General features: G+C 29.0%; 1 pseudogene; it reads right to left on the bottom strand.

The window, feature by feature from the left end:
* Positions 1 to 1,845: 1,845 nt before the first annotated feature.
* Positions 1,846 to 21,506, bottom strand: LOC113367746 (annotated as a pseudogene).
* Positions 21,507 to 24,275: the final 2,769 nt, after the last annotated feature.

The following is a 24,275-nucleotide window of genomic DNA, read 5'->3' as shown; positions in this document are numbered from 1 at the left end:
ATAATTTAGACTTATGTTCAAACAGTATTATGAATAAATTTTAAATTGTTAAAAAATATATTTTAAATATTATTATATATTATTACTGAACTGAGGTTGGTATATAATCTACTTGTACTTTTACGGTTTGGATATTTGCTAAATAAAACTTTAAGCAATATTTGAGTAATTTTACATATTTAAGTGTGAAAATTAACATTTTGAATTTTCTAAAAATTATAAAATATAAGAATTTTGAATGAAATTGCACTCTCGAAAAAAGTGACATAAAAAGACAAATTGAAATATTTTTTTTTAATCATTTTAAATTTCTGTGTATGTATATATTATCATAGTAAAGATTGCTACTATCAAACAAAATAATCTAAAACAATATTTTTAATGTAAAAACAAAAATAGCGCTCAAATCGTTACGGTTTGAAAATAAGCTAAGATTGGTTGTAAACTTGTACTTTTAGGGTTTGAACATTTGCTAAATAAAACTCAAAGCAATATTTGACTAATTTTACATGTTTAAGTGTGAAAATTAAAAGTTTTATTTATACTAAAATCTAGAAAATTTAAGAATTTTGATTAAAAATGCACTCCCGAAAAAAATGACATAGAAAGACTAATTGACATCATAGACAAGGAAATTATTGACATATTTTTTTAAATCATTTTAAATTTCTGTATTTATATGCAATGATAATAATAATAAATATTGCTACAATTGAAGAAAGTAATATAAAACTCAATAAAACTATCCATAATATAAAAACAAATATAGCACTCAAATCGTTACGGTTTGAAAATAAGCTAAGATTGGTTGTAAACTGGTACTTTTAGGGTTTGGATATTTAATAAAAAAAACGTATAGCGATATTTGAGTAATTTAACATGTATAAGTAAAACTATTTTTAATATAAAAACAAAAATAGCGCTCAAATCGTTACGGTTTGTGAATGAGCTAAGGTTGGTTGTAAACTTGTACTTTTAGCGTTTGGATATTTGATACATAAAACTTATAGCGATATTTGAGTAATTTAACATGTTCAAGTGTGAAAATTAACAGTTGTAATTTTCTAGAAACTATAATTCAAGAATTTTGAATAAAAATTTACATGGAAAGATAAATTGATCTAGTTTTTTTTAATAATTTCAAATTTTTGTATTTATATGTAATAATAACAATCAAGATTGCTACTATCATAAAAAATAATCTAATACAATATTTTTAAAATAAAAATTAAAATAACATTTAAATCCAGTTACGGTTTGAGAATAAGCTAAGGTTTGAAAATTCGCTACACGCTCTTTAATAAAAAATAAAAACAATTAATAATCAATTAAACAAATTTGAATTTATAAATAAATTTTGAAACTAAATATCGAAATGTGATTTTTTAACAAATTGGATTAAAAAATTAAAAAAACAAATTAACGTATGCAACAAAAATATTTATACAACAATATATAAATTGAAGAAGTTATTTAAAAACATCGTAAAATTTCATATAATAATAATATTTATATTAATAACATTTGAGTGAGACATTTCTTTACGGTTTGAAAATGAGCTAAGGTTTGAGTATTCGCTAAACACAATAAAAAGGACAAATATATATTCACAAATGTGAAATAAAAATTATTCTAAATGCCGAAATGTAAATTTTTAACAATTTGAATTTTTTTGGACACCAAAAAAAAATTTTTTTTTAAAATTACATATTAATGTATGAAGCAAAAAAATCATTTTGCAACAATAAATGCAAACAAGAAATATCTGTACAGCAAATATATAAAATTATTAAAAATTTCAACAGTTATTAAAAAAATCTTTTTTTACGGTTTGTGTCTTCGCTATTACCAGCGCCCTCAAGTGTCGTGGCCACAACTAAACGATATGTAATCCTAAACCACGTCCATGAGCATATTTCAAAATGAGCAACAATAATACGAGCAATTTTGCTCAAACATTTTGAGCATATAATAAACATTTAAACTCAACAAAAATAAATATCAAACAAACACGAAGACATTCAACAAACTTATTAAATAATTATTATGTAAAGGCCTAGTGTATAAATATATATATTGGCATGTATTTGGCTTACATTAACCATAACTAATTAAATTAGCAATAACGACTATTTTGTTTTTTAAGTTTTTTGCCAAATATTTCGACACCTATTTTTTATACAAAATTTTGACCCTATAAACGTACTAGTATAACAGTTAGGTGTACACTAAAAATAATGGAATGTGTGTTTTGTTTTTGTTTTTGTTTTTTACCTTTGCCGCTGGGTTGACTTTTTGTGTTTCGAGGAGCCCCTTGTTTTGAGAAATGCGGGCCAGCCGCTTTTTTGCTTGAATTTGTTTTTCACAGATCGGTTTTGCCGTTTTTTTGTTAGCTCCTCTCAGTGTGTTTGCTTCGGGTGGCTTCGTCGGACGCCAGGAGCATCGATAGGGACTCTAAGGACCTTCTGACCTAAAAGGAAAAAAGATAGAGATTATTTTTGTCGTTAAAAAAATCGAAAATGATAATTTTTATATATCTCTACGTTTCAAAGATTTCTGAACAATTTGGCATACCTTAAAAAAATGCATGTATGTGTTTAGGTGTACAAAATTTTCGTCGACCATTTCGAGAGCACGGATCAACCGGTTTGAATTATTCAACTAGTGGGGCGCATGGCATCGTGCCTTAAGGCAAATTGCTGGAACATCCCGTGCCAAAAAATTTTTTTTTAAAAGATTAATATTTTTGAAAAAAAATTACTCTGAAAACTTATATTTTTGAAAAACTATAAATATTTGACAAAAAATTACTTTTTTTTGAAAAAAAAAACTTTTTGAAGAAAAGTGTATTTTGAAATATTTTGGAAATTTTGAACTTTTTTCAAAGCAATCGTACTGCTTTAACTGCATAGAGACGAAATATCGAAGCGCGTAAGCGCCGCGTCGCCGTCTAACGCATTAGCGTTGGTACGGAACCCATAGGAATGTAAACAAAATTTATACTTATTGTTAAAATCTCTATAAAATATATGATTAATTTGATGTGCATAGATCTAATGATCATTTTTGACCGTCAGATGGCATTTTTTGTTACTTTTTCATTAGATCTCCGAAACCGCTAGACCTGCCTTCATGTAAATTTGGTCAATTCTTCACCTTGTCAATACAAGTAAAATGTTTTTTGAATTATTCAAATCGGACACTCCGTTCTCTTAAAAACTGAGTTACCGTTTTTGACACTTTTTGCCCCAGATCTTCGGAACGTCTAGACCTGCTTTCGCCAAAAACTAATCAGCACGTCTCCTTATCGATACGAATCGAATGTTTTTCGAATTATTCAAATCGGTTGATCCGTGTTCCCGAAATCGTCGACGAAAATTTGTATCCGAACATACATACACATACGCAGTGGTGTATGGCATCGCGCCTTAATGCAAATTGCTGGAACTTCACTCACCGTAATTAAAAATTCGAGTAATTCGAGCAATTCTTGCCGCAAAGAAATATGTGTACACGCACTGAATTTCACCATTCAATCAAACATTGCTGGCGATTTGGTGACATACCAATGATTCCGACTGGTCTTCCGGACTTCAAACGATTGCAACTTCCAGTTCGCCTTGCGTTTGCAATAACAAGTCGCAAGGCCAATCGCTTATTGTTTGCGGGATAAATTTAAAATAGATTACTTAGAAAATCATTGTTTTTCACATGGGCAGTTATACGTTGCCTGTTTCACGAAATGGAAAACCATCCGCTTTGTTTGTGTTAACGTCAGACCAAAAAACAAAAAATGTGGTTTACCAAAGAGCACTTCAATGAAACGGATAATTTGCGGATTCACTTTCATTTATTAGAGAAGTTCAACTAAAAACACTTCATTTTTGTAATCGAAATAAATTCATTACTGTTGTGTAATGAAATCAAATTTATCCTTTTCAAATATAAAACAAACAAAAAATTTCTTCATCTTTCTCACGAAACCATCTGGTGGCGAAACGGAGTTCGTCGGGTTTGCTAGTAAGATATATATTTGTAATATATTACCTTTATGATTTGGTCCAGATGCGTCGCAAGCATATTATGAACCTCATTTGCGGATTGCGACCGCAATTCAGCTTGCCAGCGCAAAACTTCACCGTAAACGTCTTCATTGTTACCTGAGGGTTCCTGTTAAATAAATTGAATAAATTATATATATATATATATATATTATGATTTATAAAATATATTATTACCATTCCCTTGAAGGGCGATCTGTCGTGCAATTGCCCGATGCGGTACAATAAAAATCCTGCCGACAAAAACAGAAGGACCAAAAGCGCCGTCGACAATACTAATAATAATGTATGACGGGGTATCGAATCCAAAACCTTCAACAAGGTAGCTGAAACAGACAAAAACATTGCAATCACAAACTATTCTAAATACAGTAGAACCTTGTTTATCCGGACCTCATTGTCAGTTATACGGATTTACGATTATCCGGACTACCAACCGCGACAGAGTTATATGTATGTACATACCTACAGTTCGAATTTTTGGACGATTTATGCTGCAGTTTAGTATATGTGATATCTTATATATAAAAATAAAGCTCTCTTTCAAATGTTTTAGTAAAACTCGAAAACGGCTAAACCGATTTGGCCAGTCTTAGTCTTGAAAAATTCGTGCCAATCCAGAGATGGTCGGAAAGGTAAGATATTATTTCAAATTCCGCGTAGAAACTTTACATTTTTCATTTGAAAATTTTTGTAGAAGCGTAATTTGAATAAAACAATGGACGGCAGCTCATACGTCAAATGTCAAATGTTCAATTGCGTTTAATAGGATGTTTTACATGAATATTATTTAATTATGATTAGTTTTGTTAGGAGTTATATTTATACACAAAAACGTTATTAAACGGACCGCAAGTGTTATTACTATAAACTCAAAATATCACCTTTCTCGAAATGTTAATATGAAAATGCACTTTTTGGCATATTTTCTCAAGCACGGTGCTCTGAAAGATATCATTTGTATAATTATATACTTATTAGTATTTATAAAACATTTTCTAGGTTATATTATTTTTTATTTATGTTATTTAAATTCAGAACCTAATTTTGGTATCGATCAAAAGGACATTTTGTCGAATAACATTTTCCCAGTTATAATTTCTCAGAATTTATCGAAGAATAGATGGTAATATATGAAGGTCCGGGGTTAAAAAAGTCCACCACCGATGTGTCAAAAATCAATAAAGTTCAGCATTGTTTAACAACAATATTTGAAAGTAAAGGAAAAAAGATGTATAACCAGCTATAACCTTGACTTGAAAACGGTAATCTTTGAAAATCTATAATAAAAGTATTTTCTTCCGTTGGTAGTTTTTTAGTCATTAGTTAAGAATGTAATTATTTTGTAAAATACCTTTAGAATTATAATAAGGCTTTAAACCTCTTTGCCACCTGTCCGTTTCAAGTTACCCCGTCTATAGGTCTAGATAAAAAATTTTTGAAAGACATCAAAAAAGCACATTTCTACAATGATGATGTAGCTGGCAGTTTTACTGAACGTAGTCAGATAATTGTTCGTTTGATATGTGTTATTTGTTGTGATATAATTGTTATGGTTTTCACAATATAGTTTATATTTGCTCAAAGTCAAATTGGATCTTTGTGCCTTGCCCTGCTCCACATATATACTTTTTAATAAATTTATTTTAATTCATCGAATGTTACTTGAAACTTTTCAAAAAGCAGGTCAAAGAAGGAATACTTAATTCATTTTTTATCTCTCCTCACAAAAAATTGAAAATTTTGTATAAGCTCAGTAGTAGTATTTACAATTATACACAAAATCCCGAATCCAAAAATAATCTGAAAAACTTGAAACGTAATCAATAAGTCGAAAAACCAAAAAAGACTTGGATGGATTATACCATGTTTTCTATAGAAAGTGTATAAAACTTCCAGTTTGATTGTATTGACAAAATATAGACAAACTAATAGGTTTATTGTTTTTATAATACTCGATTGTGTATAGCATTGAAACAACTTAATCCTAATACACTAAAAGTATTAATATTTTTGATTCTCTAGAAATTGTTTAGCATATCATATACCTTACTTAGCAAAACAACGATTGCCGGGTCAGCTAGTATGTAATATTATCTAAGAAAAAATATATGTACATACATAAGAAAATGTTAATTTCTTATTAAACATTGCTTTTCGTTGATATCTATGTATGTATTTGTTATTTTTGACAAGTACACATCATTATTCTTCAAACATTGGATTATCCGGATTTTCGATTAGCCTATCGACAACAATTAGTCCGGTTAATCGAGGTTCTACTGTAAATTCTAAATCTTTTATCCCTTACTAGTCTTTTTTCCTTTCTCCTTATCACTTCCAACCAAATTGGTGCCACCAGTACCTCCGTTTCCGTTCGCATCGGCACCCGAAATCGGTACAGCCGGTGCGGCGCCCTTGAAGCGCGTCCTCTGCAGGTCAAAGAGGCGATTGATCCGGTGGAACCGGTTGCGAGGGGCGCCGAAACCGGAACCGGTATCGGCACCGGAGGCGATTCGGTTCCGCTGCCCGAACCGGAACTGTATTCGTCGGCCGAGCATTCGGAGCATTCCAGGTCGCCGGGCTGGATAATGATATCCTAGAAGGGAAATATAGAGATGAATATTATTAAAGTCGTTAAAGGGTCTGGGTGTGTTTCCATACAGAATTGGCCCCACCATGGTATTTAAATAATTTTGATGCCATTTTATAGGTATTTTCGAGAAGATTCGAAATACCAAATTTCAAATCCGTAGCTCATCATTTGGCCGAGATATCAGTGAAAACATGTGAAAGTGGCCCCTTTTTTCAAACTCACTTTTTGTCGGAAATATGAGAGATATCGAAAAACTGTTAACGTCATTCTATTTGTACTGATCTTGTCTATGTCGTTCATAACAAATAATGTGAAACTAGTTGGTTTGGTATTTAGCCTTGAGGCAAGTTACATGAACTTCCCGATATATGTAAATAATCGACTTAATCAATAAAAAATAAATTAATTTATGAGTGATTAAAAGTATTCCGAGTGGATTTATTACACATAATTGAAAACGAACAAACACGTTAACTCGGAGTATTTTATAAAAGCAAATTTTCAATAATCAATAATTTTTTAATTGAACCAGTTTCCGTTGGACTTTAATGATTTATTACGTTTATTAAGACCAAGTACTCTATCGTAATACCAAGTGAATCGTCTAATTTTAGTTTTAACAAACGTCAAAAAAACTTCTCATGTTCTCAAACTTTGATGAAGTTTTAAAATTAAACTACTTGTCGTAAGGCCGTAATATTTCAGTAAGTTCTATAAGACCATGATGTATATTGCCAAAAAAAAGTTCCATAAACATCGTCTCAATTTTTTTCTCAACAGTTAATTACAAGAAAACGGCTCGGTAGATTTTCACCTAAAACTAATCAGTATCATTCCCAACTAATATCTTTCGAACAGTTTTTGATTTTTTAAAATCGGTTCGGTAGTTTAAGGTTAAAAGTGGACGAAAAGTTTAACACTTTTTTCAAATTACATAGAAACGGCTGGGAAGATCGTCTCACAAAACTGACAATCGATAGTTCTCATTAAGATATATAAAATGGCTTTTAAATTTCTGAAATCGGTTCAGGCGTTTTTAAGAAAACGTTGATCAAAGGTTTAATTTTGACAAATGCCAAAAAAACGATACGAATTTTTGCAAACTTTGAAGATTTTTTAAAATTAAACGACTTGTCGTAGGTCCGTAATATTTTAGTATGACCTGCAAGACTGTGGTATCTACCGTCAAAAAAAAATTATAAAAATCGTCAAAATTTTTTTTTTTAAACTTTATTACAAGAAAACGGCCCGGCCGATCTTTACCAAAAACCAATCAGCACGATTTCCAACCAATATCTATCGAACAGTTTCTGAATTTTCAAAATCGATTCAGAATTGCGGGCTAAAACGTGGACGCAATTTTTTTCACTTTTCTGCGATTTGCAAAGAAACGGCCTGTCCGATCGTTGTACAAAACTGAGAAACGATAATACTCATCGAGATATATCAAATGGTTTTTAAATTTCTGAAATCCGTCCAGCCGTTTTTGAGAAAACGGCGATTTACGGCAAAAAATCTGTTAGTGCACACGCACACACACACACATACTTTTTCCAAATTTGGTCTCATTCGATTCAGAATGGCTTGAAACGTCGAGAAAACATAAAATTAGCAAATCGAATTTTTTGATGAAAACATAAACTTCTCCTTTGGGAAGTTAAAAATGTACAGGCTTTCGAATGATGCTAATATAAAAGTAGTCCAAAGAGCTGCACTAGTAGAAAATGGAAAATGAAAAATCATTTTCACCTTTTCACGCACTAACAAATAATTATTTCACGTTATTTGTTATGAACGACATAGACAAGATCAGTATAAATAGTGAATGCTTCCTTCAAATTACTCAGTTTATTTTAAATGTTAATTGGTTCACGGTTCAGCAAGAAGAGAGTTATTTTACAGAGTCTCGACATAAACATGAATACTAGATGGCGGATACATCTTTTGAGTAGGGAAAGGCTATTGCTAACATTACTAATAGTAATGGCAGGACATTTGAATTAATAGGTTGTCAAATATCTCCCTTCCGCCTTTTTGTATTATAAACCTAGAGCAAAAAAGCGGAAGGGAGATATTTGACAACCTAATACAAATATATATATATATATATATATATATATATATATAACATTATATTCGACATTACACAAGAAAAATGTGACAAACCATTTTGTCCAAATAGAATGACGTTAACAGTTTTTCGATATCTCTCATATTTCCGACAAAAAGTGAGTTTGAAAAAAGGGGCCACTTTCACATGTTTTCATTGATATCTCGGCCAAATGATGAGCTACGAATTTGAAATTTGGTATTTCGAATTTAATCGAAAATACCTATAAAATGGCATCAAAATTATTTAAATACCAGGGTGGGGCCAATTATGTATGGAAACACGCCCATACCTAGTGTTAGAAGTATCGAGGCAAAGTATCGATACCGAGTACTGAAAAAAGAATCGCGGCAAAGTATCGATACTACTCAGTATCGAATATTGAGTACTTTTCACCAAAATCAAACATAAGTGCAAAAGAGATCTAAAACTCTCAACACATCGAATTACAATATTATGATAAATTCTATTGCTTGTATTTAATGCTATTAAATCAGCATCATTTTCAATATTTTGAAAAGTTTAAAACAATAATTTTTCGATACTAATTTCAAATTCGATTTATATCAAAAAGGAAAATATTCAATAATTAAATAATAGTAATGTTTTGTGACAAAAGTATTCATTTATGAATTTAGTATCGGCTATTTTATTTCAAAAAGAAAAATACTCATTAAATAAAAATAGTATCGTTTTGTGACGAAAGTATCCATTTATAATAATAGTGTCGGCTAATTTATATCAAAAAGAAAAATACTCAATAATTAAATAACAGTAATGTTTTGTGACAAAAGTATTAATTTATGAATTTAGTATCGGCTAATTTATTTGAAAAAGAAAAATACTCACTAATTAAAAAATAGTATCGGCTTTTGAAATTAATATCGCAAATATAATAATTTCAATGACCATAAGTTAGTATTTATTAAAAATAAAATAATTTAATGGAGATACTTAACGATTATAAAGTAGTATTTATTTAGAAAAATAAGTATCGGCTTTAGAAATTAGAATCGGAAATCGAAAGTCTTAATAAATTATTTAACCAAAGTTGGTTGTGTGACAATTTTCACAGACAACAAGACCTTTGCATTCAATATACAAAACAAATCGTTGATAACATATGTTCTCGGGGGTAACAGAAATTATATTATGGACATATAGTAATCCTAAACTCTAATTCTTTCATTTATGTTGATCATTGGCTTCGAACTGGGGGCATTCATAAACATATTATTTAACAAAAAGCATATCGCACTCGACTTATCGCTTGTTTCGTTCGTTATCTATGAAGAGCGGAGAATGAGTGGTGTTCATAAAATGCGGTCGAACTTTTGGTGGGGTCCAAAATATAGCCGATACTTTTTGAGTAGAATCGGCGCAAAGTATCGATACCGCCAAAAGAATCGTCATGAAGAATCGATTCCAAAAGTACTCAGTATCGAAGTCAAAGTATCGATACTACCCATACCCTTTAAAGTTCTCTTAGCGATTTTTTCCTTATCCTCTGTCTACTTACCCTGGTGGCCGCCAGCGAGGCGTCGTCCCCGTTGGCGTTCGGCCTGGCCGCGCGCCACACCTGCAGCATCAGCCTGTGGGCGGAGTCGCGGCTCATGAAGCTGCCGAAGACGTGCTTCTCGTCCAGGGTGGCGACGCCGACGGCATTCGGAATTATTCGGGCGGTCTTCTCCTTCGAAATCTTTAGAACGGACGCCGTCGGTATCAGCAACTGAAAAGATAATTAATAATATAAAATACTAGCAAACCCGACGAACTCCGTTTCGCCACCAGATGGTTTCGTGAGAAAGATGAAGCAATTTTTTGTTTGTTTTATATTTGAAAAGGAAAAATTTGATTTTATTATACAACAGTAATGAATTTATTTCGATTACAAAAATGAAGTGTTTTTTAGTTGAACTTCTCTAAGTAAATGAAAGTGAATCCATAATTAATTCGCAAATTTTCAACTAATTTTCTTAGCTATAAACGAAACGAAATCGTTTTGTGCGTTCTGGAGTTATATCGTCAGGAAGGAAAACCCGACTTATTTTTATATATATAGAAGATAATCTATTTGAAATTATTTAAAACAGTTATTGATTATTTTTATTACTCGAATTTTTAATTACGGTGCGGGAGTTCCAGCAGCTTGCATTAAGGCACGATGCCATGCACAACTAATTTTCTTAGCTATAAACATTGCGGAGCCCGAGACCTTTGCAACGAATACAAAATTGTCGAAATCGGTTCGTGCGTTCTGAAGTTATTTCGTCAGGAAGGAAAACCCGACTTATTTTTATATATATATATAGAAGATAATTAATTATTCAATTATTGGATATGATAAACTTAGAATATAGCCATTTTATTAACTTCGTGAAAGGAGGGTTTATGCTTTTGCCAATTCCAAATTGCCAATTATATATTTTCTCAGTGTTTCAAATCATTCTAAATCGTTGGAGACCAAAATTGGAAAAAGTATGTGTGTGTGCTTGTATGTAAGCATGTAAGTATATGCCTTTGTCGGCGTTCAATATAACTCGAGAAAAACGAGTATTATTAAAAGTAAGTTATTAAGTCGAATGGCAAATCCTGAAATCAGTGTCAAGCAATCCAGAAACAATATTTAACTTTATAAATATTTTTAACTTCCCGTAGGGTAAGTTATTGTAATGGGCCGAAAATCGAAATTGAAAATTTTTACATTTCTCGACGTTTTGAAGGTTTCTGAACATTTTACTGACATACCTCAGAAAAAATGGGTGTGTTTGTGTGTGTATGTATGTATGGATACAAATTGTCACGTTTTAGGGCGCACGGATCAACCGATTTGAATGGTTCAAAAAACATTCGATTCCTATTGATAGAGAGAAGGGGTGATTATTTTTTGGCAAAGGCAGGTCCAGTCGTTACGGAGATACGAAACAGAGAGTGCAGAAAATAGAAATCGACTTTTTGAGAGAATGGAGTATCCGATTTGAATGATCTAAAAAACATTCAATTAGTAATGATTGGGAGAAGGGGTTTTTTTGCAAAGGTAGGCCCAGCTATTTCGGAGATACAGAGCTAAATGTACAAAAATGGCAGTTTTTGAGAGAACTAAGCGTCCGATTTGAATGATTCAAAGAGCTTTCTGCTTGTCTTAACAAAATAATTGATTTTGGAAAAAAAATTTTTTTGTATATCGAAAATAATTCAGATATTATTTATAACAAATAATTTCAACTTTGCAATTCAGTTTATATAATTCTTATAAATATTAGACAATATTACAATATTAATAAAAATCTAATTGAAAACATTCAGTATTTCTCGATCATTTCGTTACGGTACGGGAAGTTCCAGCAATTTGCCTTAAGGCACGATGCCATACACCCCACTAGTTTCAATAAAGTTGTAAAACTTTTCTGTTTGTTTGAATTAGCAAAATATAGTAAATTTAATATTGTCAATATAAATTATATTTATTTGAAAAACTAAAGTTTGGGTTTTATTATTTTCATATTATCTCTTTGTACCACTCATAAACCAAATCGTTTTTTGATTTTCTATAAATTCTCTAAAAATACCTATTCTCGTATTAAAAATATTTAAATATTTTACTTTAATCATTGGGTTTTATTTTTATTTTATTCTTACCTTTGTGACAAATCCAAAAACATTTGAATAGAAGGCAAAGTAATTGTTGGTTATGTATAAATGTCCTTGGAGCAGGATATCGCTGACTAAGGCGCAGGAGTAATCTAAAAAATAAATTTATTCATTAGATGTACATATATATACATATACATATTATATATATATATATATATATATATATATATATATATATTAGGGTGGTCCTTAATATGGACATTTTCGAGTTTCCTTGCTCCCAAAGGCTCAAATGGTTCCAAATTGATAAAAAACGATTCTCTGAAAGTTTTATCTCTTAATATTAACGTTTAGATAATGCGCAATACAATCAAAGTTTTGTATGGAAATAGCATGGAAATTTTTTCAAAAATTAGATATTATTTAGCGAACAAATGAATGAGTTTTACTCAAAATTCGACGCTCGGCAAAACAAATTATAAATACCTGTTTTGCAGAGCGTCGAATTTTCGATAAAAGGTGACACGAATTGTCACGTTTAGATCATTTGTCGTTAAGTTATACCTAAAATTTTTTTTTTTAATTTTCAAATTTTTTTCCATACAAAACTTTGATTGTATTGCGCTCTATCTAAACGTTAATATTAAGAGCTAAAACTTTCGAAGAATTGTTTTTTATCAATGGAACCATTTGAACCTCTGGGAGCAAGGAAATTCGAAAATGATCATTTTAAGGACCACCCTAATATATATAGATCTTACAATTGGAGAAAATTTTATTTGCGATGCAGACGTTTCGAAAAACGTATAAGAAAAATCGTTTTTATCAAAATCCAAGATGATCCTCTGATTTACCTCCCATTATCTTACAACTTGATTACAGTAAGATCAGATAACGAGAACAAAGGATGTCAATACGTACTTGATTTTATTTTTAAATACTTTTTTTCCCATTATTTTTAATTAATATTTATTCGTCACGTTTTAAAAGTAATTACATCAAATCATCAGGATTTTTCTCAAGAATAAAATACACATATATTGAATAAAATAATATATAATAAAGTGATTGAAATAAAATTTAAACTTTAACATTTATTTATGACATTAGATTTATTTAAAAAAAATCCTGATTAGAATTTAATTCGAATAAAGAATTTGTTTAATAGTGTAAATTTATTTAAAAACATAATTTTTAATTTTAAAAAAATTTTACGAAACGTTAGCTACATTATTTAACCAATGCGAAATATAAATTGATGGGCACATTTTCGACAACAACAATGTATATAACCTTGATCTGGTATTTTGGCAGAAATATTCATCATCAGAGTTGGATTGAATAATTATTTATTTAATTTATCTTTTGTTAAATTGTTTTTATTTCTACTTACAGTTTATGACCCGTTCCTCTTCGGCGACTTGCTGGAAGTGCCGATGGAACTTCTTCTGTCGCGCCTTCGAGGAGCCGCCGGGTTTGCCGCCGCCGCCACTGCCGGCGCTGCTGGGCGAAGCCGACAGCCGAGGGGAACTGCTTTGAGCTTTGAGGTTTCTGCAAAATTATAAAGGATAAAGGTCAGAAATAAAAATAGACCCTATATATATACATATATATATATATATATATATATATATATATATCTTATATATAAAAATGGAGCTTCCGATCAAATGATTCGTTAAAACTCGAAAACGGCTAAACCGATTTGGCCAGTCTTAGTCTTGAAAAATTCTTGCCAATCCAGAGAAAGTCCAAAAGGTGAGATATTATTTCAAAATCGCGTAGAAACTTTACATTTTTAATTTGAAAATTTTTGTAGAAGCGTAATTTAAATGAAACAATAGACGGTGGCTAATACGTCAAATGTCAAACGTTTTTGACAAATGATGTTCAATTACGTTTAATAGGATGTTTTACGTGAATATTATTTAATTATGATTAAATTGTAGTAAGTAGTTTTGTTTGTAGTTTTATTTATATACAAAAACGTTAGTGTTACTAGAGACACAAAATATCAACTTTTTTGAAATGTTAATATGAAAATGCACTTTTTGGCATATTTTTCTCAAACACGGTGCTCTGAAAAATCTCATTTGTATAATTATATACTCATTGGTATTTATAAAACATTTTCTAGGTTATATTATTTAAATTTAGAGCCTAAATTTGGTATCGATCAAATGGACATTTTGTCGAATAACATTTTCCCAGTTATAATTTCCCAGAATTTATCAAAGAATAGATAGTAATTTATGAAGATCCGGTGTTAAAAAGGTCCATCACCGACGTATCGAAAACCAGTAAAGTAAAGCATTGTTTAACAACAATATTTGAAAGTAGAGGGAAAAATATGTATAACCAGTTATAACCTTGATTTGAAAACGGTAATCTTTGAAATGGGGGAGATAAATGGTAATCTTTGAAAATTCATAATAAAAGTATTTTTTCCGTTGGTAGTTTTTTAGCATTAGTTAAAAATGTAATTATTTTGTAAAATACCTTTAAAATTATAATAAACCTTTTTGCCACAAATCTTTTAAACATGGATGGATTATACCATGTTTTCTAAATATAAAACTGGTATAGTCCAGTTTGATTGTACTGACAAAAAATAGACAAACTAATGGGGTTTATTGTTTTTATAATACCTCATTGTATATAGCATTCAAACGACACATCCTTATACTCTAAAATTATTAATATTTTTGATTCTCTAGAAATTGTTTAGAATACACCTTACTTAGTTAGCAAAACAACGTTTGCCGGGTCAGCTAGTATATATATATACATATATAAATTATCGTATACGACATTATGTAATATGTAACGATGTCACCTCTCTTATCAAAAATGTTATCTATCACAATTTATCATATTTTTTATAGTTTTTTATTTAAATTTTATAACATTAAAGTTAGGACTTATCTCTTATCAATGGAATAAACATCCGCTAGACTAAACTCTCATATTCTCATATTTATATTTACATATTTTTTAATACTGATGATGACAAATATAAATGTCAAAAGGTATATTATAATAAAAAAAAATTATTTGAAATACCAAATTTAAAGATATATTTTTGTACCTAGATTAAGATTTTTTAAGAAGATTTTAGAATTTCCAAATGACGACACTTATTCAGTGTCGAAACGTACAAAATAATTAACTTATTTTTTTAATATTAATGATGACATAGATATATATGTCGAAACGTATATTATAATAAAATATATTATTTGAAATACAAAATTTAAAGATATTTATTTTGTATCTGAATTAAGATTTTTTAAGAAGATTTTAGAGCTTCCAAATGATGACACTTATTTAGTGTCGAAACGTACAAAATAATTAACTTTTATAAATATTTTTTCTAATTTTTGCAGAACTTTATTAAGTCACTAAATAAATACAAAAATAAATTATGGTCATCATTTGAAAATTCTAAAATCTTCCTAAAAACAATTATAATTTGAGTACAAAAGTATTTTTGAATTTTCTATTTTAAATAATATTTTTTTTTATTATAGTGTACGTTTCAATATATAATTTTATGTTATAAATATAAAAAAAATATAAATAAATAAATAAATAAATAAATAAATATATATATATATATATATATATATAAAGTTTCAAATCTTGAATATATATATATAAATTTAATTTTAAAATTATATACAATTTAGTACAGAATTTATTTGACGTATAATTAAACGTGTTTCATTCATGCTATATTATTAAAAATGAATCTCAAATCAAGAAATTAAAAATTTACAACTTTATCCGCCTAAACCTCCAAAAATAAATAAAATTTATATATAGCAAAATAATTTATTTTACTAAAAATATTTTATCGTGGAGCAATAGACGAAATGACATCCCCGATTGTAATTACAATTTATAATATCTACAACTATATCAAAAATAATAATCCATCATTTACAAATCATATATCTATTATAACATTTGCGTCAAAGTGTGCGATAAATGATAATAATGTCGATAAACGTTTATTTATACAAGTATACATCGAAAATCGCTGATGTGTGCGAAAAAATCCATAATATTTGCACAGGTGTACATGCAAAAGCATAATGTGACGTCACTGGAGGTAAAAAATAAAAATTTACACCAAAATAATAGATTGACAGAGTTTTGTAATTGAAGGAGCGAAAAGTGGTGTTCCTCAAGGATGGGTACTTGGACCGCTTGATATAGTAAACAAAATAGATAGATGATCCAGTAGTTTTGCAACAAGATTTTTTTATATAAATAATGGTCTATGTATAGTGCATTTATTTAACCAATGAATAAATTGGTTTTTCGAAAAAAAAATGGCTAAAGACCATGTATAAAGTACAATGTGATGTTATTGGAAAAAAATGTAAAAATTAATGCCAAAATAAGATTTATTCAGACTGAAAGAATGAAAACTGGTGTACCTTAAGAGTGGTTTCTTGGACCACATTTACTTATTTTAGTATATTGATAGAACAGTTTGTAGATGATATATATGGAAATCTACCGTCGCAAATATTTATTTATTTATTATTTTCTCACCATTTTCTTTCCCGTTGACATTTATATTATATTATACGAGTCGGCGGGTCAATTAAAGTGTTATGGATTAAGTGATATAACGTGTACGTGTAATAATAAATTGTGTTTGTTCTACATATTAACGAGAATAACACTTTATGCAAACACACGACCACGTTTTGTCCGATGTCGGCCTTGAATTTTAATCTTCAGACCGGCCTGTGCTCGCTCCGAAACGAATTTTAATATTAAATAACGAATTAATAAATTATAATTGCGGGTTAGTTAACCTCATGGATGTAAGATAAAAGTTTTTTCCATAGTTCGATGTTTATTATAAAGTTAGCTAAGAATTGCACCAAAATCTATCCAAGATTCAAACCGATGCATCCTTATTAGAATTATTATTGTAATCGTTCAAAAATCGAAATTGTAAATTTTTACATTTCTTGACGTTTTGAAGGTTTTTGAAATTTTTGGCATGCCTCAGAAAAAAGGATGTATGTGTGTGTAACATTCGATTCTTATTGATAGGGAGAAGTGGTGATTACTTTTTGGCAAAGGCAGGTCCAGCCGTTTCGGAGATACCGAGCAAAATGTGCAAAAATGGCAGTTTTTTGAGAGAACTAAGCATCCGATTTGAATTATTCAAAGAATTATTATTATTATTATTATTTTATTTAATGGAAAGTTAAATATCTATCTTTTCCTATATTAGTCAAATTCTAAAAATACCTTAAAAAATAAATAAATAATAAATCAAACTTATCTGTTTCAAAATTTGTTACTATATTTGTAGTAAAACATTCAACGAAGTACAGGAAAATTTCCAATGTTTGAACAATGATAGAGATAAAAAATCTATTCTTATACTATTTGACGATTATATTATATCTATTGCGAATTTGCAAATTTCAAACAATATGAATGGATATTTGCAAATTCATTTATCGCTATTGTGAATGGAAATTATTTAAAAATAGAAAATAAATGTGCTAATCCAATCAGATGGGGATTTAGCACGTTTATTTAAGGTTTACATGATAAATTCATTCATTTTTGGTACAAATATAGACTTTAAAATACTTTTAATTAACAAGTGTTACAGGTTGTTCATGTTATCCCACTTTTAAATTATTGTAAGATGAGATCAACTACTAGAAAGTTCGTGTTTTTTAACTCTCTATCATATCCTAGAATAGACTTGTAAATTGGTTTGCAACTTGGATAGATTTTGGTAAATATCTTAGCTAAAAATGCGAACTTCACACGTGACAGAAACTAATGTAGTAAAATTATCATGATATAAAATAAATAAAATATAAAAAAACTAGTGGTGTATGGCATCATCAAAACTTACTTTTGTATATCAAAAATTCGTATTTTCAAAATTTTAATACGGTACGGGAAGTTCCAGCAATTTGCCTTAAGGCACGATGCCATGCGCCCCACTAGTTTTTTAACACAAGTCGTGACGCAAACATAAATTGTTATACAATTTCACATAGTTCTACAGAATTAACAACAAAATGTCGGAAATTACGCAAAAGATATCAATGTGGAGACTTCTCCATTCTGTGAAATTCTAAGTTTTCGCAACCAAGATGAGAAATTCGCTCCAATTGTGAAAAACCCGGACGATGTCAAAATCGACACATAGATTAATTAGGAGATTTTTTATTTTTAATTAACGTACACGGTTTGGAAAACGAATTTGAACATTTGAATTTGAATTAGATTTTTAATTGATATTTTGTAAAGAAATTCATTGGTAACGGATTTCTAAAATAAACGGTGTCAGAACATGAACTGTTAAATTATTATACAAAAATCGTCGTTTATAATCCACCATTATTTTGGAAGAAATTGCTCAGCAGAACTGAAAATTTGTTGTTAGATACAAGTAGAAAGTTCTTTGAATCATTTAATTCGGACGCTTAGTTCTCTCAAAAACTGCCATATTTTTAACATTTAGCTCTGTATCTCCAAAACCGCTGGGCCTACCTTTGCCACTAAAAAACTAATAACCACTTTTTTCCGTCATTACGAATCGAATGTTTTTCGGATCATACAAATCGGATAAACCGTTCTCTCAAAAACTCGATTTGTATTTTCTGCACTCTCTGCTCTTTATCTCCGTAACGGCTGGACCTGCCTTTGCCAAAAACTAATCAGCACATCTCCCTATTAATAGGAATCGAATGTTTTTTAAACCATTCAAATCGGTTGATCCGTGCGCCCGAAAACGTGGACGAAAAAATGCGGACATACAAAACACACACACACATCCATTTAGTTTTTGATGTATGCCCTTTAAAAATGTTCAGAAACCTTCAAAACGTCGAGAAATGCAAAAATTTTCATTGATTTTCGGCCCATTACTATGACTACCCTACGGGAAGTTAAATATTAATATCAAATAATAGTTTCTAATAATAAATATATACAAATTAATTGATAATATTATCATTATTTATTGAATTTTGAAAACTATATAAAATTATTCATTTTATTCATTTTCTTCATTATAATATGAAGCAAATTTTTATTAACTACCTTAATTAAATAACTTGCTTAAGAAAGTTTTATTTTTGCTAGTAAATCATATTTCCTTATTTTACTAATTTCTAGACTTCTCTGAATAGTTTGATACATAACTTATATGCAAAGGACATTCAATCAAACTTGATGACTTATTACGTAATTAATTTTACTTTATTATCAATCGAACGAATTACTTTATTATGGCGCTTAGACTGTTCTTAGCCTGGGTAATTTTTTGAATTTTTAATCCAAAATTACAACTAGCTGTAAGTGGAATTCTGTCTTGAGGCAATTATGGCATCGTGCCTTAAGGCAAATTGCTGGAACTTCCCGTACCGTAACGAAATATTCGAGGATTACTGAATGTTTTCAAATAGATTATTATTAATATTGTAACATTGTCGAATATTTATAAGTAATATATAAACTGAATTGCAGAGTTGAAATTATTTGTAAAGTATATTAGAACTATAGTCAGAATTAAAAAGAAAATCTGAATTATTTTCGATATACAAAAAACTAAAAGAAAAAAAAAGTTGGATCAAATTTTTTTTTCCAAAATCAATTATTTTGTTAAGACAAGCAGAAAGTTCTTTGAATCATTTAAATCGGACGCTTAGTTCTCTCAAAAACTGCTATATTTTTAACATTTAGCTCTGTATCTCCGAAACGGCTGGGCCTGTCTTTGCCAAAAATTAACAACCACTTTTCCCCGTCATTACGAACTGAATGTGTAATGGATCATACAAATCGGATGATCCGTTCTCTCAAAAACTCGATTTCTATTTTCTGCATTCTTTGCTCCGTATCTCCGAAACGGCTGGACCTGCCTTTGCCAAAAACTAATCAGCACATCTCCCTATCAATAGAGGAATCGAATGGTAAATGAATCATTCAAATCGGTTGATCCGTGCGCCCGAAAACGTGACTGGAAATTTGTATCCATACATACATACACACACACACTCATCTGAGGTACGCCAAAATGTTCAGAAACCTTCAAAACGTCGAGAAATGCAAAAATTTTCATTTTCGATTTTCGACTCATTACTATAACTACCCTACGGTAAGTTAATAATAAATAGTTGCCTAATTTACACAAAATTGGAAAAGTGCCCCAGAACATAAATAGTCTAAACGCTCTTGGGTAAACATTTGTACCAGAGTGGCGCTTAGACTGTGCTTAGCCTGGGTAATTTTTTTAATTCTTAAACTAAAATTACAAAAAATATTTTATGGAAACTGGTTTTTGGTGAAAACACAAACTTCTCCTTCAGGAAGTCAATAATAAATTTGAATTGCTGGACAAATATTTTTTTATCTTACCCATCGGTTTCATCTTCATTATCATCGTCCGAACCGACATCAACTTCTTCGCCCTGGTCAACGTCCGTCGTAACAATCACAGGAATCTTCAAGCCGTCCTTCGTCTCTTCATCAATTTCGGGCAAATCTAATTTTTCGCTCAAAACTTTGGACAACTTTTCCTGACTCGCCAATTTTTCTTCAAAAGGCGTCTTTGGGGTCTTTATATCCGAAGACTTGGTTTTGGATGACTTTGGAGTCGAACCCAGTTTCTGGTTCGCCAATTTTATATCAAGAGTCAACTTTTTCTTATCTGGTGTTTCACTCGGTGTTTTAGGCGAAACCTTTGCAGGAGTTTTGGTGTCACTTATTTTCCTGGGGGTTGATAATTCTATAGACGACACTGGGCGTTTTTGTACGCTCCATAATTTTCTAGGACTTTTTTCCACTAAAGTCTCAATTAAACTAGATTCACTGGACGCCAAATTTTTGTTCTTACAAACCTTCTGGTTATCCAAAACCACATCACCATTCACCAAATTGGTTTTGGATCCGAATCCATTCGGCGTCGATTTTCGACGTTGTTGTACCAAATTTATTTCGCTGGTTGAAATTTTTTTGGTTGATTGCAGCTTCAGGTTTTTTGGGCGCAGCAGGTTTTTCTGAATGTCCAAATTTCGGTAATCGACAGCGATTTTTGGCTTTCGACGCGCGTCAGGGTCACCATGTTGGTTATGTGGTCGTAATAGTTCATTTTGATAAATTATAGAAAAACACTTGGCACTCTGGATTATTTTGGTTAAAACATACAAGAGTTCATGAGACTAAAATTTACAAAATTTATGTATATATTAGGGTGGTACTTGGTATGGACTTTTTGGAATTTCTTTGCTCCCAGGGGCTCAAATGCTTCCAAATTGATGAAAAACAATTCTGTAAAAGTTTTAGCTTTCAATATTGACATTTAGATAGTCCGCAAATCAATTAAAAGTTTCGTATATTCTTTAAGTAAATTTTTGCGCCATCTGTGATAGCATTTGCAAACTCGCACTTAAAAATATTTATAGATCACTTAACCTCTAATTAAATCCATGTATCGAAATATTTATTCATCATGGCATCAAAATTAATTTTGCAGCAAAATATTTATTTAACTGCTAATGTTGACACTCAAATTGCCAGTGCCATCAAAGTTACAAGTCTGCTATCACAGATGGCGCAAGAATTTACTTAATAATAAATATACGAAACTTTTAAATCAATTACGGACTATCTAAATGTTAATATTAAGAGCTAAAACTTTTTGAAGATTTTTTTTTATTAATTTTGAAATATTTGAGCCCTTGGGATCAAAGAAATTCGGAAATGTCCATATTAAGGGCCACCCTAAGATGTCTATATATATACATTGCTTTCTGTATCTTACTTAAAATGTGGCCAACGTTTTTCATAATAAATAATAAAAATATTTATTAAAATAAATTAAGCAAAATTATTTCAAAAATTATTAATATAAAGATGCTTTTAAATAAATAAATTATTACTAACTCTATAAACAGTATACAAATGTTGTAAATAATTATTGATTGAAAGTGCTTCAAAATTCCAAAAATAGATTTATTATTAAATTAGTTAGAAGGATTTATGAAAAATTTCTTTATATTTTTAATAATTAAATAAATATTTTTTTTTAAATGTATTTATAAATTTTATACTATTATTAAATAAATACAGAAAATATAAATAAATATTGAATATTCTATAAAAAAATATTTTGGATAAATAATTTTACTAAACTTAAAAACAATAATTAAGTTTCATTAAAATTGCTGCAGACACAAATAAAGCTTTCATAATTAATTATATATATTTCGTAAATTAATTCCAAGATTTTTTTTCGATAAATAATAAATTTACAATTGTTTTTAAATATATAAATTATTACGTATTGTATAATTCGTGTGAAAGTTTTTTTAAAAAAATATTTAAATTTTACTAAACTTTTTTATGAAAGTAGTTTATGCATAAGCAATTACAGTTGTTTCTAATTTATTTAAACAAAAAAATATGAATCTAGATATTTAAATTGCTTAACAAATTTATAAAATTAATTTAACAAATTTATAAATTAACAAATTTATAAATTTAATTTGGTAAATTATTTTCACTAAAATTAAAACTTGTTATATATAATATATATATATATATATATATATATATATATATATATATGTATAAATTATATATATAGATATATAAATTATTTTTAATCTTGAATTAGAGAGATTTTTTCCATAAAAATTCAAATAAATTATTTAGGTATTTATGGAATAGCTACAACAGCAAAATTAATTTGTAATTTTTATAAACAAAACAGGACAAAAATTTTAATTATAAATATTGTGTATATATTTTGAAGACATTTAATCTAAGTATGTTATTTTATTTATTCAAAAACAACACCGCAAAAATTTTATCAATTTTTGATTAATAAAAACATCCGTTCTTTTGGTTTTGTTTAATGTTTTTGTTTATTGAAATTGAACCAAAGAATTATCAATATAAAATTGTTAAGTCTAATAATAAGACCAAAAATTATTTTTTTATAAATTACTTGTTTTGTAATATTTATTTTTTTGTTCTACAATAATAATAAATATTATCTCAGACTCTTGTCAGGCTTATTTATAATTAATAATTAAAGAAAGGTAAAGTTAAATTAGAAATTAATTTTAATTGTTATTGAACGTCAAAGCTTCAATTTTAAAATAACTATTTATTTAAAAATGATTCTTGAAAAGGTATTTTATTTTTGAAGTTTTAAGTTAAGTTTTTTTAAACTTTATTCTGCAATCTGTTTATGCTCAAATATTAAGCAAAATTAATTATTAAAAAAATAAAAATAAAATAATCTAAGTTTAAGGTTTTTAATGATCTTGGCATTATATTAAGGAGCTCAAGAAATATTTGGATTCAAAAATAAGTATATAATATATTCACTACAATTATCCAATTTATAGATAATACTTAATATTTTTATATATAATATAGTATGTTTATTGAATAGTGCAAAAAAAATTAAAAAATATTTTAGGTAATGCCGTTGCCTTTTGTTTTTACCAAAAGAGTGGTACACGTTTTTGAAAAATTAATAAGTCTATTTATATGGATAAATATATGAAATTTTTGCTTGGCATGATTTGTTTATAAACTTGTTTAAATAATAAAATATAGAAAAATAAATACAAACAAATAAAAATGAATAAATGAGAGATTCTCAAACATCTTATAAGATTCTTATAGAAGTTTTGCAAGATTTTGTCTGAGTGAACAATTTCGAGTAAACTTCTATTTTTTTTTTTTTTGAAGATTTTAAAAATGAATATTGTCTTAGTACTTGATATGTATTTTATATTTAAAGTTTTAACTTTAAATTTAAACTTTTTAACGATAATTGCATACTTTTGGGGTGTGTGTGAGTTAAAAACAATATTTTTGGGTTCAAAAATAAATATATAACATA

This window comes from Ctenocephalides felis, unplaced genomic scaffold (genome assembly GCF_003426905.1).
Source record: "Ctenocephalides felis isolate EL2017-DRISC unplaced genomic scaffold, ASM342690v1 CF-g0.4_SCAFFOLD_01170, whole genome shotgun sequence".
Lineage (NCBI taxonomy): Eukaryota > Metazoa > Arthropoda > Insecta > Siphonaptera > Pulicidae > Ctenocephalides > Ctenocephalides felis.
This window is presented reverse-complemented; position numbering and strand designations above follow the sequence as displayed.